Consider the following 20,179-nt stretch of genomic DNA (forward strand, 5'->3'; position numbering starts at 1 on the left):
CGCACATACACAACCACGCTCACCTGATAAAAAGCTTGTTCTTGTTCGTTTTTTGTGGATGCTATTTGGCACTGTTGTACTTCTTAGGTCCAAGAAAAGTGTAGTATCTGCTAACGAAAACTGCGTAAAATTTTTATCGTAAAATTACAAAGAAATTCCCTTATTTACTTTCAAACGAGCACTTAATTACATCCCTCTTAAAATCCATATATTTTCGACAATTTTAATTAACAAATTGTGATACTTTATTACTGGGGACGATTGCTAAAACACGACCAAAACCGTCGGGGGAGTTATTAATAGACGCGTTTTTGCGCGCTTCCAATAATTCGAATACTTTTTCGCCTTTGGGCTATTGATAAAAGGACAAAACGCGTCTTTTCATTTCTCTTTCCACATTTTTGGACGGGTTATTGCAGTCAACCTCGGTTTCAAACTGTTTTTCGCGGAGAACTTTTGAACGGGTAGAAAAACTTAGCACCCGTGTTTGTATTCTTAATACTGGAATAACTACGCGTCCTCAGATATCCCAATTCAAGACTTTTGTGTAATTTTCTGTAGGCCCATATACGTGCACTACATTTTCATACTAAATTCGTTCAAAAAATTTTGACACATCGTTCAGTGTCAAACGCATGTTCCACTGAGTTCCACAATAGTTTGACACTGACCGAAGTGTCAAACTGCAATGTGTTAGAAAGAGAAAGGAATTGCTTCCTTCTCATACATATCATACTTGTAAACCTGTACTATGACGTTCACAGCGAAACTGAAAAAAAAATTGGTTGCAATGAGGATTGTGCTATTATCAATAAATTCTTATAACTTCCATTACTGCTTGGTATCAAATTCCATAGGCAAGAAAATCATATAACAAAAACAAAAACTTTATATTGAATTTATAAGTAAGTTTTAATTATTTTAATATATTTATTTGGTCGAAATAGTAAATTAGAAAATGGGCAAATTTTGTGTATTTATTTTGTTAATTTCGCTATAAATTATGCTACCATTATTTTTTTTTAAATGTCTCGTCTGGTTATTTATCTATTTACAGTCTTAGCAAGTTGTTTTGCTTCGATTTTACAATAAAAATAGTGTTACATACATTTATTCATTTGTGTTAGCAAAATAAGAAGAATTATTACACTTTTATTATGTCGAATAAAAAGTATGATTAAAAAATGTTTATGAAAAAAAGTTATGCTTTATTCAATTTACATACACCTGGAAACATAAATATAGCAGCAAAAAGTAATCTACCGGCAAATATTTAATTTATTTATTTTTTTATTTTCTTTAATTTTGAAATAGACTTGAATTAATTGTGTATTGCAAGTTATTTAGTTATTTAAAAACTAATTTTAAAAAATTCGAAAGTTTAAGAAGTTTTAAAAAAATGGCTCGATAATTCAAAAAAAATATAGGTTCTATAACCAAAATATTGTTAATAAATTTCAAATTAGTCTCCGAAAATTCAATAATTGGAGAAATTTTTAAATATCTTTTTATATGATTGTACAAGTCTTAATAAGAAAACTTTATTTTCGTTACTTTTGAAAAAAATAATATCAAAGCCAATTTAAACAAGTAAGGAAGGCTAAGTTCGGGTGTAACCGAAAATTACATACTCAGCTGAGAGCTTTGGAGACAAAATAAGGGGAATTACCTTCTAGGAAAATGAACATAGGGTAACCCTGGAATGTGTTTGTATGACATGGGTATCAAATGGAAGGTATTAAAAAGTATTTTAAAAGGGAGTGGGCCATAGTTCTATAGGTGGACGCCATTTGTACGTTATGTTTGTACGATATGGGTATCAAATGAAAGGTGTTAATGAATATTTTAAAAGGGAGTGGGCTTTAGTTCTATAGGTGGAGGCCTTTTCGAGATATCGCCATAAAGGTGGACCATGGGTGACTCTAGAATGTGTTTGTACGATATGAAAGGTGTTAATGAATATTTTAAAAGGGAGTGGGCCTTAATTCTATAGGAGGCCTTTTCGAGGTATCGCCATAAAGATGGACAGGGGTGACTCTAGAATTTGTTTGGACGATATGGGTATCAAATGAAAGGCGTTAATGAGTATTTTAAAAGGGAGTGGGCCTTAGTTCTACAGGTGGACGCCTTTTCGAGATATCGCCATAAAGGTGGACCAGGGGTGACTCTAGAATGTGTTTGTACGATATGGGTATCAAATGAAAGGTGTTAATGAATATTTTAAAAGGGAGTGGGCCTTAGTTCTATAGGAGGCCTTTTCGAGGTATCGCCATAAAGATGGACAGGGGTGACTCTAGAATTTGTTTGTACGATATGGGTATCAAATGAAAGGTATTAATGAGGGTTTTAAAAGGGCGTGGTGGTAGTTGTATATGTGAAGGCGTTTTCGAGATATCGACCAAAATGTTGACCAGGGTGTCGCAGAACATCATCTGTCGGGTACCGCTAATTTATTTATATATATAATACCACAAACAGTATTCCTGCAAAGCTTCCAAGGGCTTTTGATTTCGCCCTGCAGAACTTTTTAATTTTCTTCTACTTAATATGGAAGGCGTCACACCCATTTTACAAATTTGTTTTTAAATTTATATTTTGCGTCAATAAACCAATCCAATCGCCATGTTTCATCCCTTTTTTCGTATTTGGTATAGAATTATGGCATTTTTTCATTTTTCGTAATTTTCGATATCCAAAAAGTGGTCATAGTCGGATTTCGGCCATTTTGTATACCAATACAAAGTGAGTTCAGGTAAGTACGCGAACTGAGTTTAGTAAAGATATATCGATATTTGCTCAAGTTATCGTGTTAACGGCCGAGCGGAAGGACAGATGGTCGACTGTGTATAAAAACTGGGCGCGGCTTCAAACCAATTTCGCCCTTTTTCATGGATTGGTAAATTTTTGTTCGACTTACGGCATCAAAAGTATGCTAGAAAAATTCTCTATTCTCCGTCACAAGTTCAACTCACCTACCAAGTTTCATCGCTTTATCCGTGTTTTGTAATGAATTATCGCACTTTTTCGATTTTTCGAAATTTTCGATATCGAAAAAGTGGGCGTGGTTATAGTCCGATATCATTCATTTTGAATAGCGACCTGAGATGAGTGCCCAGGAACCTACATACCAAATTTCATCAAAATACCTCAAAATTTACTCAAGTTATCGTGTTAACGGGCGGACGGACGGACGGACGGACATGGCTCAATCAATTTTTTTTTCGATACTGATGATTTTGATATATGGAAGTCTATATCTATCTCGATTCCTTTATACCTGTACAACCAACCGTTATGCAATCAAAGTTATTATACTCTGTGAGCTCTGCTTAGAGCTTTTTCAAAAAAATGTTCGTTAATGTAATCAGAATGATAAACAGTATAACAAAAATATTTTGTGCTACTTTGTGAAATGGTTTCGATTCGAACCCGCTATCTTAAAAATCAGTAGGCAAAAACAAAATATTTAGAAATAATTTTAGGAAAACAATTAACGAGTTGTGTAACGAAAACTTAGTGAACTTATTCAAACACATTTTCGAAACAAGTTTTAAAAAGTTCAAGATATTTCTAAAAAATGTTCGAGAATCTTAGAAAAGTTTTTAAAGAATTGTACAACGAAAGTTTTGTGAACTTATTCAAAAGTCGAAAAAATTCGAAAATTTGAGAAATATTTAATAAACTTTTCAATAAAACTTTGATATTTTTGTGTGTTGGAAGAATGTTCTTCTTTTGACAATCCCTACTCCAGTGAAATGAAAAAAATAAAATAAAATCAGCCGATGAGCTGAGCCAACCATACAGTTGAGCCATGCGTAACTAACGTTTAAATCTACTCAATAAACACACTTTACAAGGTTGCATTTGCAGTTTGAAACAAGTTATTACACAATTTTTTTTAAATTGGCAATTTATTATTACAATTTATTATATGATAAATTGCGTGATAAATTGCCCAAATGGTATAAATTGCCAATTTCGTATGTGTTTGTACATAGTATTAGTGTCTCAACCAATTTAAGAAACCTTTTGAAACATTTTATGTAACGTTTGATAAATTGTATAACGGAAACTCTGTTTATAACCTCCAAAAGTGATTTAAACACCTTCGAAAAAAATTCTTAAATTCCAAAATTTTTAGAAATATTTTTCTATAGTAAAAAAAAAAATATAAAATGTATAGCGACGACTTTGTTAACCACTTTCAAAAAAGTTTTAAACACCTACGAAAAAGCTCGAAAATTCAAAATTTTTTTAGAATTTTTTTCTGTAGTTAAAAAAGAAAGAATTAAGAAATTTTAGAAATCTTTTTCGATCATTTAAAACGATCCTGATCAATTTTTAAAACATTTTGGAAAAATTTAACAAATGTTTTGCAAAAAACTCGGAGATTCAAGGAAACAAAATCTTTTTCGAAAATTAAAATAAAGTGTAATAAATTGTGTAACGGAAACCCTCGAAAAACTCGGAAATTCAAAAGTTTTAGAAATTTATTGTTAATCTTAAGTCTATGGTTAAAAAATTAAATATATATAACGAAAACTATGTCAATTAATTTCAGAAACGTTGAAAAAAGTTCGTAAATGAGGTAGTTTTTAAAAATTTGTTTCGAAAGTCTTAGAAAAACTTTAATAATTTGTAAACTGATAAAAAAATTTTAATTCAAGAAATTTTAAAAAGTTATTTTCGATACCGAAAATTTCAAAATGTTTACTAAGAATATTTTTCAGTATGTGGTTTCGTACTCAATCAAAAAAGTACAAGTCTAAAATCGCCCAAACTGGTTTTGACTTTCTAGATCGTATATTTCCAAAAGGTGTTTTAGACTTTATAGAGAAACTAATACGAATATATTTTTTTGTATTGCGAAAAACATTCAATGGAAATTTCGAAGGACTTCAAATTCTGTGATGAAATTGTATATTTTAAAGTTTCTGAATATACTAAAAATTTCTTCTATTTTCAATTTTTTTCGCAAGTAGTTTACAACATTTTCATTGTACAATTCATTCAATTTTTTTTTGCCAAAATTATCGTAACTAAATAAATGAAGAAGAAATGAAAAAAGATTGTCTGAAATATTTTTTGCTAAGTTTGTGCTCACAGGTGTATCTATATTCATATTCATAGATAAGTGTTTACTAAATTTTTGTTGTAAATTATCAAATTTTTTTTGGCAAAGTTTTAGCGTGTTAACTTCTTGCAATATGCCGAACTAAATATTTGTTCTGCACACACACGCACACATACAAATTGATTATTGTACATAAGTATGTTTATCTTCAATCACATCTCCATTTTTATTTAGCTCTATTGTCCTTCTGACGAAGCTGTGACCGCCTTCACATATTACGGATAGTGCAGGTAGCCATCCTTATTATCGTCTGCGATTTGCAAAAACTCATCAAGAACCTCTGAAATATATAAAACCTGCTCTAATGTTATAAATTCATTGTTAATTGTTTTTATTTATTTATATTTACCAATGATATGTATGATACAAGTTTCGCTGGTATTGCTTTGTAAATTATTGCGATCCACCGTCTTGAAATGTTCATCCTGATGTATGGCCGCTTGCAGCATTTTGAGTCCATCTAATGCATTGTTATTGTCGCTATCGTGTATCTGTGTGGAAAATACACTAAGGCACTAAAACACTAAGGGATACTATCATCTCTAATCCAATACTAAGCAGTCCCTTCTATCAACATAAACAAATCAATCATTATGTCTACACATATGTACATACAAGCAGCGGACAACACATGCATATAACTGAGATACTCACAAAGTATGCAATCATAATTACTCACATATACACGCGCATATGGTGATGGGAGAGGCTGTGGACTGCAAATTCTAAAAACGCCCAGAATTATGTGAACGAGACGTCAGAGAGTTTAAAATGAGCGGAAGCTGAGTAGGAATCAATCAGTTTGTTTTAAACTTGCAATTAGTTGGGAAATACCTTAAAGATTGTGAAATACCTTAAAGTAGTCTAATAAAGACCATTTTGCATTATCGTTTTGTCCTGCGGTTGCAAAGGCGGCCAGTGTAAGAGCATATCATAAGGTTTTGAACTTTTCGGGTTATTTGCATGGCAATTTCTAGCAAATGAAGAGACTTCAATTTCACAACACATCGGTAACAAACGATATCAATAAGTTTTCGATTTGTGATCGGCTGGTTTTCGTAGTGTTTTCATTTGTAATTGTTATCGATCTGTTATTGAACTATTATGAGTTTGTTATAGAGAACAATTACCGACAACGGCCTATTCATCTACTATGAATCGGCTTTTTTGGTTTGTTATCGACGCATTTTCGGTTTGTCATTGGTAACGAACACAAATCACACAAGAAGATTGGGCATTGCGCATGTAAACAAAAGATCAGCTGTTTTTGATGACGTAGAAATTGCTCATCACCATTTAGCCGTGCTTTGATATACGTACATTTGTGAAAGTTTTAATTAAATAATTATATTAATAATGAATTGTTCTATGTTTGGGTTTGATAACAACAACCTAAAATAAGTTTGATACATGATATGATTATTAATATATCTGCATCTTTTTATAAACACCACTATCCGGTATGGAGTCTTTATTTCTGTTTGTTGTGTAGATGCTGGTTGTCCGGTGAATGCACCCGCTGCTGAACCTGATTGTTGTGTTTGTTTTTTGGTGGTCTAATTGGTAAATTTTCTTCGAAAATTTCACGTAAAACACGAAATTTGATTGGTTCTCCTATATCCATGAATAAATAATGCTTACCACCATCTTCTAGTGGATATACCTATACCCAAGCTTGTTCAGCTTCCTCGAAACGGGAAGGATGATGTAATGCAGATGGCGGTATTAATATATCATCAAAAAATCCAAGGGTATGTATGTATGGGAAGCGCCATTCCCCTGTATGATTGTTGAATCTTTAAGCGATACGATATCTTTGAGCGCAATGCAGAGACCCAAATTTAATAAAAGCTGTTACAATAAAATGCAAGTTTAGTAATTTCACATACGCATACACATAGATTGAACTTACTTTATTTGCCAATTTTCGGTTGATCTCGTCCCTTATTGCTTCCACCCATTTCCAAATGAAATTGATCCGGTGCTAATCGGATGGTCCTTCAATTCTGCGATTAAAGTGGTTATTAAAAGTGTATAGGGTATTAATAGGCCTCTCGAAAGATAACCTACGAATCCTAACAGCTATTCTTACAGGACACTGTAGACTGAACAGTCACATGCAAAAGCTGGATATCGAACAACACATACCGATTTTGTGATCGTATTCTAGCCAACTCCGTTTCCCAATTCCTCGCCCATTTCTGAGCTATAGGCCCTTCAACCCACATGGCAGCTTCACGTCTAGGTTGTGTAAAAAATATTTGTAAAACCAGCCACAGCTATTAAAATCTGAAAAGATGGGATATTAAGTTTTTAATTTTTCAAATTGTGCTGTATTTTACCTGATGCTCCTTTACTGCAGCTATTAAATCCTCTTTAAATTGATAAACGATATTGAATATAATTTAGCACCACTGCGTGTTATAATCTGTATCAAGCCATTGATTATAGACTTGCAACAAACTCAAGTGCATATGAGTATGATTGAAGTTCTTACGAGCTGTATCGGAATATGATTTTATCTTTTGGACGAAAGAATATTGCACTATTCACAGAAAGCATCGCAGCAATTGATACCAATTCTTCGGAACATTTGTACATAAAATTACGGATTTCAAATTTAATAATCCTGTTTGCAAAGTATGGAATTCCTAGTATGAAATCAAACTATACGCATTGGTTAGTTACATTTCAAACTCGAAATGCAATTTTTCCAAACTTCTACTACCTACTTCTCACTAGCAAACAGCATTTTACCGATCATTGGAACAACTGGAAATTCGGCCATACGTCTACCCAATTTCGTTAGTTCACGATGATTGAGAGCACCCAAAGCGAATAATTGTTCTAAAGCTAAGACAAGCGTTTCATGTGGCGGTGGATCTAAAAAGTCATAGTGAATTAGATCATTTACGCCAATTGCTTTAAGCATAAGCATGGCATTCCCACGATTTATGTGCCGTATCTCTGGTACATTATTATCTTCTGATTCATGTTTCACTACTAATACGCGTCGTGTGGTATCGAGAGAGGTATCAAACGACGGGTCTTGACATCAGTATTAATAATCCGAAGGCGGAAAATAAAAATTTAACTCGTTCAAAAGATATTAACGAAAACCCGAAAAAAAAACCCGCGGGTACCTCCGAACCTGGGGTGGTATCCATAGTATTTTTGCGCGGAACACCTTTCTGCGTTGGCGGCCTTCGGCCTCGCTTATAAAAAATGGTAATTCTTTACTTTAGCTCACAACTGCTAAAACTCGTCCAAAAATATCGGGAGAGGTGTCAAAAGACGCGCTATGAACCCAGGATCACGAATCCGTAAGCGGAAGGTGGAAATCTTATTTCTTATCGGAGATATTTTCAAAAAAAAAAATTGAAAATTTTCATGTGGTTGTTGTAATTTTGATGATTTTGTCATACCCGCAAAAAATCTGTGGATAAAAGTGTTTTGCGCGGATATAGTTTTGGTATCCAAACCGGTGTTGGACCCAACCAGGGTAATTTTTTATAAGCGGAGCCGAAGGCCGCCAATGCAGAAAGGTGTTCTGCGAAAAATTACTATTGATCCCACCCCCGGTTTCGGAGCGCTCCAGGGCCATTTTTCGGTTTTTTGAAAATATCTTTTGACATAAATAAAATTTTGAATTTCCGTTTCGGATTCGTGGCCCTGAGATCAAAACGCGTCCTTTGACACCTCTCACGATATTTTTGGACGAGTTTTAGCAGTTGTGAGATAAAGTAAGGAATTACCTAAAAAATTACCCTGGGTGGGTCCAACACCGGTTTGGAGACCAAAAATATATCCGCACAAAACACTTGTGTTCACAATTTTTGTGGGTACTACAACATTACAACAACCACATGAAAATCGCCAACTTCAACTGAAAATATCTCCGGACAGAGATAAAACTTTCTTTTCCGCCTTCAGATTATTATTCTCGAGATTAATACGCGTCTTTTGACACCTCCCTCTATTTTTTGACACGTATTAGCAGTGTCATGCTGTCGTAAAGAATTACCGAATTAAAATTATTTTGCTTAGCAAAACCAGGATCTATACATACATATATAGTGTTGTCAATTGTGACCGAAGTTTCGGCAATATTTGTTTAGATATGTTAAAATTATAGTTGACCGATAAGAACGATACCTTTCTCCAATACATTTATGTTACAGATACTTGCTGTTACAGATACTTGCTGTTCAAACTGTAATTTTTATATTTCATAGCAATCCATGTCAATAATTTGAGAAAGCATTTTTGCCTTTGATTTTTAATTCAATGGGAAAATTTTCTTGTTTCAACTATAATTTTTTGAAGCGCTAATAAATAATTTAAATAAAATTTGCTATCAAACATATAGTATTGATTTTTTTTCCAACATATTTACGTTTAAAAACATTTTAGTTAAACAATTTAATTATTAATTAAAATAGAATAAATTAACACAAAAACATGCCCTTGTATTTTGCAATAAAAACAGAATATCAGCTGTTCGCTCAAGTCAACTGTGACGTAGATGCGCAGAACGAAGCAATTTTGAACTCACGAATGCGCAATCTGGGTAAGTAATTTGTGGGTAACCATGATGGAATAAGACCAAGGCCCGTTAACTTTGTCCCTATGGACTATTTTACTAGGTGCGCCTCGCGGATTTTTGGATCTTTTGGCCCTGATCGCCCGCTCAGAGTATCTGACGCGAACGGGGTGTCATTCAACGAGTTAGATAATAGCCAAAACTTCTCCCAAAAGATCGATTTGTTGTTCGAAATGGTTGATAGGGAAAACATAGGTGCCCAGGGGGTGTAGTTCCGGCGCATAACGCCCCATCAACGAATGCCGGCACCAGCCTTAATGCTCCTCAAAGCCACACCAACCAAAATGATAATAATGTCGAACAGCTGAGCCGAATGATGGAGATGATGGCGCAACAATTGGACCCTGGGGGCCAATAATAACCAGAAAAAAAAAATGATTTTACCGTATAATGCTACCGATACAACTTGTTATCATTTTTGAAAAATTTATATTTTGGTTGTCATAGAACAAAAGTTTGTTTTGTCAATAACTTCATTGATTCGAAAACTCTGAAAAGCAGGCAAGCAAATACAAATTTCAACGGAATTTTTATTTTAATTGTTTATATTTTTTTATAATTGGTCTTGCTATTTTAAAGAGCTGATAATCAAAGATGTGTAAGAATTGTGTTGATGGTTTGGAAACTTTTAATCCCGAAATCGAATATCAGAAATTTTTTAAACGTAAACCCATCATACAAACAGCTAAACTTTATGAACAGTTGCATACGCGTGAAAAAATCAAATGTCCTTGTGAGTATTTGCAGAGTAGTTTGAAAAAATAGTGGAAGTCGATTTGCATATAAAACAAAATTTCATTTTCAGACAACTTCAAGGGCTATGGCGTTGAGACGGACAAGAATACCATGTATCGCACTTCCAATTCCGAACGTGGCTATTACGCCTCGAATGCCTACACAATACCAACACGTTACTTTCCGCTTTCACAGAAATTCTCTAATGAGCTTCATCACTGCGGCATGTATCGCCATTTCACGCTTAACAGTTTAATGGATCGTGTTTAAGTTAAAATTTCATTTATAGAAATTTATTTTTTAAAAAGATCAGCGGACTTGTTTTGTCCGCTTTATTTTCTTTATTGAGTTCACTTTGCAATTAAGACTAGAACTGATTGCAATTATTTTCTTAACTTAAAATTACACCTACTATTGGCCTCACGTCACGTTGCACTTACATGTGCCCTTATTCATCAATGCGGAAATTGATCTTTCCGCTGACTGTTATTTACCTGTTTGGTTGACCCATTTAATTTACCAATTTTAGTGAAATGCTGATGAAGCGTCAGCAGTTATTGATTTGTTTGTCCAGAGGTGTTGACCGTTGATAGTGGCCAACCTTTGTTGTAGTTGTTATTATCTGTTGCGTTAACTCTTCCCCCTTTAAGTATGATCGTCCTCGATCATTAGTAGAATTATTGAAATTTATGTATGGTTCCTGGCTCGTGCAAGTTTGCGCTGGCTTTGTTATTTCTTTTTCAACATATTGGATCTTTATTGATCTTTTCCTTAGGAGGAAAAGAATTATTGTAATTGTTAAAATTGCTGCCGTTGTTAGGCCTTCGACAGAGATTGTTGCCTTTTTAATGGAGTTCATTTGTTGTGCATTTTTGATATGAAGATCTTTCAATGCTTCTAACGAAAGGTATTCTATGTGGTCTTTTTCTAATGGGGTTGGTTGTAGTGTTGGCTTCTATTGGCCTTGCTTCAATATTAACAAATGTCTGGCTATTAATTGTTGAATTATAAAAAATTATCACGTGCGTTCCACCTGGTTTAATTTCTTCTAACGTGGGGACGTGGTGGCCGTTCGTTGAGGAACATATTGAGTTTAAAATATTAACTATTATAGCTACACATGTATCATTACTTAAATCTACTAGATTAGTTTCTTTTCAAATCATTAATTCATTTAATTTTTTCCTTTCAAAATTTCCTTGTAGTTAGTTTTAATTACAACATTGTTTACCCTTTTTACAGGTCTTATAATAGTCCTTTTAAATGTTTCTTTCAATGTTAGAGGTATCTTTATCATATATAAAATTTTCATTTTGTTACTTAATACATTTACTTTGGCAAATCCTAATGCTTCTTCGACATTTTTAAAAGGTAATTTTTCTTCTTTTAACTTACCAATTGACAATTGGATTTCTTCTTTACTTAATATTACGGAGTTCAAAATATTTTCTTTTGCCCATTGGATGGCATATCTAATATTTATTAGTTCTTCTTTAATTAATCTAATTATACTTTGCAAATTTATTATAATTTCTACTATAGTAACCTCATCTTTTTTAATGGTACTTTACATCTTATTTACTATGTGGGTTATGTTATTTATTCGTTTCTCAAATAATTCATTAATTATTTGTTGTTTATTATTACTTTCGTTTAAGTTATTAAAGTTATTATATATTATATTATCGTTACTAGTTGCGATTTACTATAGTCTAAGATTTGTACGTCCGAAGAGGAAATTGTAATTATGATGCTAAAGATTAAAAATGTGTAGTGGTTCATTATTACCTGAAAGGAAGGAGGGAAAAATCTTAACTTTTTATTCGGGCCTTGTGAATTGATCGTCCTGATACGGTTTTGACTGTTGCCCTATGGTTTTCAGAAACCGTATCCTTTTTATACATTGGAGTTAGTTTCGAACTTAGTCTTTTATTTATTTTAACATAAATGATTTCTCCCGATGAGAAGACCTTGTTCTCCTGTCTATTTTTGTTATGGTATGTGAGGTCTAGTTCTTGTTTTTTCTTAAGTAAGGCAATGTTATCCTGTCTTTGTCTTTCCAGCTCTTGTGGGTCACTAAAAGCTCTATTTCCCAAAAATATGTCTATTGGTCTATTTCTTGTTGTTGAATGTATTGAGGAGTTGTATTCTTGTACTAATTTGAATAGAAGCTCCTCGAATGTCATCACCGTTTGATTTGCTTTGAGGCATCTCATGATTTTGGAAAGTTTTCTTGAAATCTTTCTACCTGTCCACTACTTGTGCTTCTGTAGGGTGGGGTGGTATAAATATGAAATATAAATTGACATTTGGTCTCGGAGTATGGAAGATATTGAGGCGGAATTCAGAGATTTCGTTGTCAATTATTCCAAGCTTTGGTATTCCAAAGGCTATCATGAATTCTCTAATTGGGTCCTTAATGTGCTCTATTGATCTGGAAGGTATCACTTTCACTTGTGCATATTTAGAAAATTTTTCGATGGCTGTAAGAATAAATTTCCGTGGAGTATATGTCGTCATGAACTATTTCACCTGGAGACTGTGTAATGGAGGTCGGCTGAATCTATGGTTTTGTTGGATGTCTGTCGTACTTGTGTGCTCGACAAATGGACAATAACAGCCTTTTGAATTTTGGAATGCATGCTTGGGAAGTAGAATTTTCGTAGAATGTGGGCCTTATTTTCACGGCTATTTCTATGAGCTCGTTGATGTTCTTGAATGATTATTTGTTCCATTCAGTTTCTGATGCGATATCCTGAAGTAGTGTTTGACTATGACGAATTTTAAGATTACTGAAGTGGAGAGGGAATATCTCCTGAATTTTTCCCATCAGACTTTCTGTGGTATACAGTCCGTTAACGAGTGCTGGGTCGAGGTAGCGTTTAAAAATGTCTATGATGTCTTGGTCAGAATAACTTTCTTTTGTAACGGTGTGCCTATGGAAACTTTGAAACGGTAACTGGAATGAAAGCCATCAGTGTCTCCAATCATTAAGAAGAGTTGGTTCTTGGAAGCATGTATTGGGGCTTCAGTGGCAGGGATATGAAAGTGTGAGGTGCTTTCGTTGCTATGATCTGTGGTTGTAAGGGTGTCAATGTCACATATATAAAAAAATACACATCTCTTATACAAAATACTATATGTACAAATATTTAAAACAAATAAAAACACAATAATATACTATAAATAGTAAAATATTTGATTAATAATAGCAGTAGTCAAATGCTGTAGGGAAGTAAAGTGCGAAAATCAATAACTGCTGACGCTTGATCAGCAGTTTATTAAATTGGTAACTTAAATGGGTGAACCAAACAGGTAAACAACAGTCAGCGGAAAGACCAATTTCCGCATTGATGAATAAGGGCACATGTAAGTGCAACGTGACGCGAGGCCAATAGTAGGTGTAATTTTAAGTTAAGAAAATAATTGTAACCAGTTCTAATCTTAATTGCAAAATGAACTAATAAAGAAAATAAAGCGGACAAAACAAGTCCGCTGATCTTTTTAAAAAATAAGTTTCTATAAATGACTGTTAAGTGTAAAATTGCGATACATGCCGCAGTGATGAAGCTCATTAGAGAATTTCTGTGAAAGCGGAAAGTAACGTGTTGGTATTGTGTAGGCATTCGGGGCGTAATAGCCACGTTCGGAATTGGAAGTGCGATACATGGTATTCTTGTCCGTCTCAACGCCATAGCCCTTGAAGTTGTCTGAAAATCAAATTTTGTTTTATATGCAAATAGGCTTCCACTATTTTTTCAAATTACTCTGTAAATACTGACAAGGACATTTGATTATTTCATGCGTACGCAACTGTTCATAAAGTTTAACTGTTTGTATGATGGGTTTAAGTTTCAAAAAAATCTGATATTCGATTTCGGTTTAAAGGTTTCCAAACGATGAATACAATCCTTACACTACTTTGATTATCAACTCTTTAAAATAGCAAAACCAATTATAAAAATATATAAACAATTTAAATAAATAATTCTGCTGAAATTTGTATTTGCTTGCCTGCTTTTCAGAGTTTTCGAATCAATGAAGTTATTGACAAAACAAACTTTTGTTTCTATGACAACCAAAATAGAAATTTCTCAAAATCGATAACAAGTTGTATCATGGTATAAATATTACAAGGTAAAACCCATGAGAGCCGAAATGACGTTTAAAAAAATTTTGAAATTCTCACTGCTCTCACATTTTTATTGTTTTATTTTGGTGTTGTTTTCATAACAAAAATATAACAAAGTGTAATATATTTGGTAATTCTATACGACAGCATGACACTCTTAATACACGTCCAAAATTATAAAGAGGGGTGTCAAAGGATCCAGGATCGCGAATCCGAAAGCGGAGGTAAACATTTTTGGGTATGTCAAGAGATATGTGTAAAAGAAATTTTGAAAATGTTCATGTTGTTGTTGTAATTTTGATGATTTTGTGGTACCCACAAAAAAAATTGTGAACATAGGTGTTTTCCGCGGATATAGTTTTGGTCTCCAAACCGGTGTTGGACCAACCCAAGGTAATTTTTTATAAGCACGGCCACAGGCCGCCAATGCAGGAAGGTGTTCTGCACAAAAATACTATGGATCCCACCCTCGGTTTCTGAGCACTCCGGGGTCATTTTTAATATCTTTTGAACGATCTTAAATTTTTATTTTCCGCCTTCGGATTATTGTTGTCGAGGTCAATACGAGTCTTTTGACACCCCTCTCGGTATTTGTGGACGCGTATTACCAATGTCATGCTGTCGTATAGAATTACCATATATTTTTGCGTTCTAACATTAATATTATGATATTTTATCCAAAACCGAATTTTTTATTGGTGGAAATAACCAGAAAATAAGAAATCTCAATAGTAAATCGCATTCCAGAATTTTCAATTCAAGAATTTTATTGTGGTTCCCGCAAAAGGAAGCATCAGGCCACGATCCTCTTCTGAGGAATTTTCTTCAACAAATTGTTTAGAAATGTATCAGAGTCTGTGCAACGAGAAGAAAAACCCGACTTACCGCAAAGGTGCACGGAAGAGCTACATATCTACCAATAATTACAATTTGGTCTGATATATATCTGAGGAGATTAAGGTCTAGCTTTCCATCCAATTCGAAGGCTACTTATCGTGTATTCGTTTTTCTACGAATTGGCTCACCTAAATACATGTTTTGTGCCGACCCAAAAATGTATCTGCTAATTCGGACGAACTTTTGGTACCAAGGTAATGCCGAGGGACAATCCTCTGTTGGCGTCAGTTACCGCGAAACAGGGTTAGCTGAAGTGACTTGTTACGCAACGACCAGCATCTCCTAAACGATTAGGCGCCAATTAAAAAATGTATGGTCCAACCGCGAGGAAAAGGACCAAAACAAACCAAAGAGTATATCCAAAATCATTTTTTTCCGCAGTAGCGAGGACACTTGAGACTGGTGATTTCTTCTAAAGTGAAGTTTCAGTATATTTAAGGGTTAAAGACGTACCAACCAAGTGAAGAAGGATGAATGAAAAATCAACAGGGGTGGTCTTCAACATTCGATTCTTAATTAGAAGAGGTTAAGAAGTAAGGCATTTTCTTTTTTCCCTTTGCAAAAATAGCACGTGTTGGGGCATCCATTATATTGGTAACTCATTTTTTTTGCCATATACATACATACATAAAAACCGATTTCAAAACTTTTCGAAATATTTTTTCATTTATTTCATAAGCATTTTATTTCCTTGGCATTGAAAAAAATTTAAATGCCAAACCAACAATTTTTTTTGTGTTTACTTTGGTTTGGCATTTCCACAAAGTTTAAGAGAGTGATTTTAAAATTTTTTTAAAAATCAAAAAAACCATTATGGCCGCCAAGAAGAGTAAATGGTTTTACCTGGTAATGCTAACCATGCTCTCGACAGTCAAATGTTTATTACACATTTAAATGACAAGAGATGCGGTACTCCGGATTTCTGGTGAATGCTTTGAAAGTCCAATTTGAATTTGCGTTATAAAAGTGAATACATTTTTCGCGCAATTTTTTTTTCACTGCTCATATTGCACACAAAACGTATACAAAAGTACTAAATATTTATTGCTAAATTTTTCCTACAAATTTCCTTAAACTATTAAGTTTCCTGAAAATTTTTGTCTATAATCTTTTGGGGAATACAAAGTTTATGTATTAAAATATTCTGGTAGCGGCTTACATAGTTATTATATTTCTAAACCTATAGTAAAATCTACTCCGATCGTAGTAGAATTCAAAGGCCTCTAAATTATGCATGCCGAACTTATCAGAATAAGGGAAAACGTCAACTGGATGAGAACACCTGAATATAAATTTCATCATGCTACGGATCGTGAACAACTTTTTTCATTTTAAATTTTTTCTTTCCATTTTTTTTGTTTTTTTGTTTTGACAGTTAATGATTTGCTATTCAATATTGAAAAAAATAACCTACGGTTTTTATACTCAATTGAGCAGAGCTCACAGAGTATATTAACTTTGATTGGATAACGATTGGTTGTACAGGTATAATGGAATCGAGATAGATATAGACTTCTATATATCAAAATCATCAGTATCGAGAAAAAATTTGATGTACGTCCGTATCCCCGTCTGTCCGTTAACACGATAACTTGGCTAAATTTTGAGGTATCTTCATGAAATTTGATATGTAGGTTCGTGGGCACTCATCTCAGATCGCTATTTGAAATGAACGCCCACTTTTTCGATATCGAAAATTTCGAAAAACCGAAAAAATGCGATAATTCATTGCCAAAGACGGATAAGGCGATGAACCCTGGTAGGGGGTTGACCTTATGATGCAGAATAGAAAATTGGTAAAATTTTGGAAAATGGGCGTGGCACCGCCCACTTTTAAAAGAAGGTAATTTAAAAGTTTTGCAATATGTAATTTGGCAGTCGTTGAAGATATCATGATGAAATTTGGCAGGAACGTTACTACTATTAATATATATATGTGCTAAATAAAAATTAGCAAAACCGGATAAAGAACACGCCCACTTTTTAAAAAAAAAATTTTTTAAAGTCAAATTTTAACAAAAAATTTAATATCTTTACTGTATATAAGTAAATTATGTCAACATTCAACTCCAGTAATGATATGGTGCAACAAAATACAAAAATAAAAGAACATTTAAAAATGGGCGTGGCTCCACCCTTTTTCATTTCGTTTGTGTAGAATACTTTTAATGCCATAAGTCGAACAAAAATTTACCAATCCTTCTGAAATTTGGCAGGGGCATAGATTTTATGACGGTAACCGTTTTCTGTACAAATGGGCGAAATCGGTTCAAGCCACGCCCAGTTTTTATACACAGTCGATCGTCTGTCCTTCCGCTCGGCCGTTAACATGATAACTTGAGCAAAAACCGATATATCTTTTCTAAACTTAGTCAACGTACTTATCTGAACTCACTTTATCTTGATGTAAAAAATGGCCGAAATCCGACTATAACTACGGCCACTTTTTCGATATCGAAAATTACGAAAAATTAAAAAAATGCCATAAGTCTACCAAATACGAAAAAAGGGATGAAACATGGTAATTGTATTGGTTTATTGACGTAAAATATAACTTTAGAAAAAGCTTTGTAAAATGGGTGTGACACCTACCATATTAAGTAGAAGAAAATGAAAAAGTTCTGCAGCGCGAAATCAAAAGCCCTTGAAATCTTGGCAGGAATACTGTTCGTGGTATTACATACATATATAAATAAATTAGCGGCACCCGACAGATGATGTTCTGGGCCACCCTGGAACACATTTTGGTCGATATCTCGAAAACGCTTTCACATATACAACTAAAGGCCACTCCCTTTTAAAACCCTATTAGTGCCTTTAATTTGATACCTATATCGAACAAACGCATTCTAGAGTCACCCCTAGTCCACCTTTATGGCGTTATCTCGAAAAGATGTCCACCTATAGAACTAAGGCCCTCTCCCTTTTAACACCTTTCATTTGATACCTATATCGAACAAACGCATTCTAGAGTCACCCCTGGTCAACCTTTATGCAGAGAAGGATTATACGCTATAAGAACCAGGATGTGCCACTTAGCCTCAGTTTAGAAAAGGGGTTCAGCAGTAATCGAGTACTGGTGGAGAAGACTCGACAAAGACCACCAAAGTCAAAGGCAAAGGTTGATGGATCGAATGGGCCAAACAAAGCGAAATCAAAAGTACATGCGAGAGAAACACTGGCATTGACAAAACCAAAAGGACGCACAAAAATGAAGGAACGAATTTCCCGGAATAAAATGCGAGGCTAGTTTCAAGCCGGGGTGCACTACTGTTGTGAAACGTGGGAACGATACTGATTATACGGAGCCAATCCGTCAAGCGCAAGCTCTATGAAGTAATTCATTGGCCAAACAACAGGGTGTGAGGTAACGGCCCAGGGTAATGAGTAGGAAGATGAAACACAGGTACGACAAGAAAAATAATTAGAAAGGTTTCCGGGAGGGAGATTTGGCACTGCTATACAACCCTCTCCGGCGGAAAGGTGTTCCATCCGAAATTTGGTGCAGTTGGGAAGGCCCGTGCAGAGTTGTGAAGAGGATCAGTGATGCCATCTACCGCATACAAACAATTGGGAAACCACGAAATAGAAGGGTGGTTCATTTGGAGAGGCTAGCAGCGGTTAGATCGAGAGATTTGTCTGATCGGGACGATCACCAAACCCCCCCCCCCCCCGTCGCTACGCCCCTGCGGCAAACTAACTGACAGGATGTTCAATATGGAGTTTGATTATGCTTTGATATAGTTTTAACAGAGTGGCCAACATGGCGGTGCATCCGGCCGGAATCCTTAGGGGTAATAGGAAAAGGCGCAAGACAAGATACTAACTTTTAAAGTAAACTGACATCAGCAGTCTTTTATTTTGACGTCATATATTAACAGTTTTCTTATCAACTACAAGTTGCGTGGTTAAAATGCCGTGCTACTGAATATTGTAACGAATTTAAGGAACTTCTGATAATTATGCACATGCTAACGTTCGAATCGCTGAACTGTCGAATAAATATCTGCAATATTCAGTATTGCAAAATGGTCATTATCTAGACTACTTCACAATTATACTTCACTAATATCGTGCTTAAATCAAACTGATTCCTTATTCCTCAGCTTGCGTTGATTTTATACTCTCTGTTACCTCGTTCGCATATTTCTCCTAAGGTCTATACTTTTCACTACATGCCTTCTGGAACAGTTGTATCTCATACTTGGTTATTTAGCTATATGCGTAGGTATGTGCGAGTAACAACTTCTGCTCTTGGCTGATGACTACGTATGTGTATGTGAAATAATCTTTTCGCTTCGAGTTGCTGATTATGCGTGTGGGATATACTTTGTTGCTCTGTACATAAGTGTGGCTGCTTGCTTTTTTGTTCTTGTGACTATTTACTAACAGCATAGTGATGTTAACATTCGCCACATTATTATCAAAACTCAATAATAGGATTAAGCAAAGATCATGTTAAAACTATTTAGTAAGAAAGAATCATCATTAAACAAATTGAAATCAAACCCCTTATAGAGTAATAATATACCAAGGCAATAAAATGTATGTAAAATATTTAGTGTGCAAAAACAGTGCTCACTGTGATGCTCGCTTGACTGACTTGGCTTTGCAAGGTTGTGTAAGTACTTATGTGAGTAAATACCCAAAGAAATATAAATGTGATAATAAGGATGTG

The 20,179-nt window shown here is 34.4% G+C and overlaps 1 pseudogene; it reads right to left on the reverse strand.

Annotated features, from left to right (window-relative positions):
* Window positions 1–5,349: 5,349 nt before the first annotated feature.
* LOC137241235 (uncharacterized) lies at window positions 5,350–8,072 on the reverse strand (annotated as a pseudogene).
* Between the last annotated feature and the right edge of the window lie 12,107 nt (window positions 8,073–20,179).

Source organism: Eurosta solidaginis, chromosome 1, assembly GCF_040869045.1.
Source record: "Eurosta solidaginis isolate ZX-2024a chromosome 1, ASM4086904v1, whole genome shotgun sequence".
In the NCBI taxonomy this organism is placed as follows: Eukaryota; Metazoa; Arthropoda; class Insecta; order Diptera; family Tephritidae; genus Eurosta; species Eurosta solidaginis.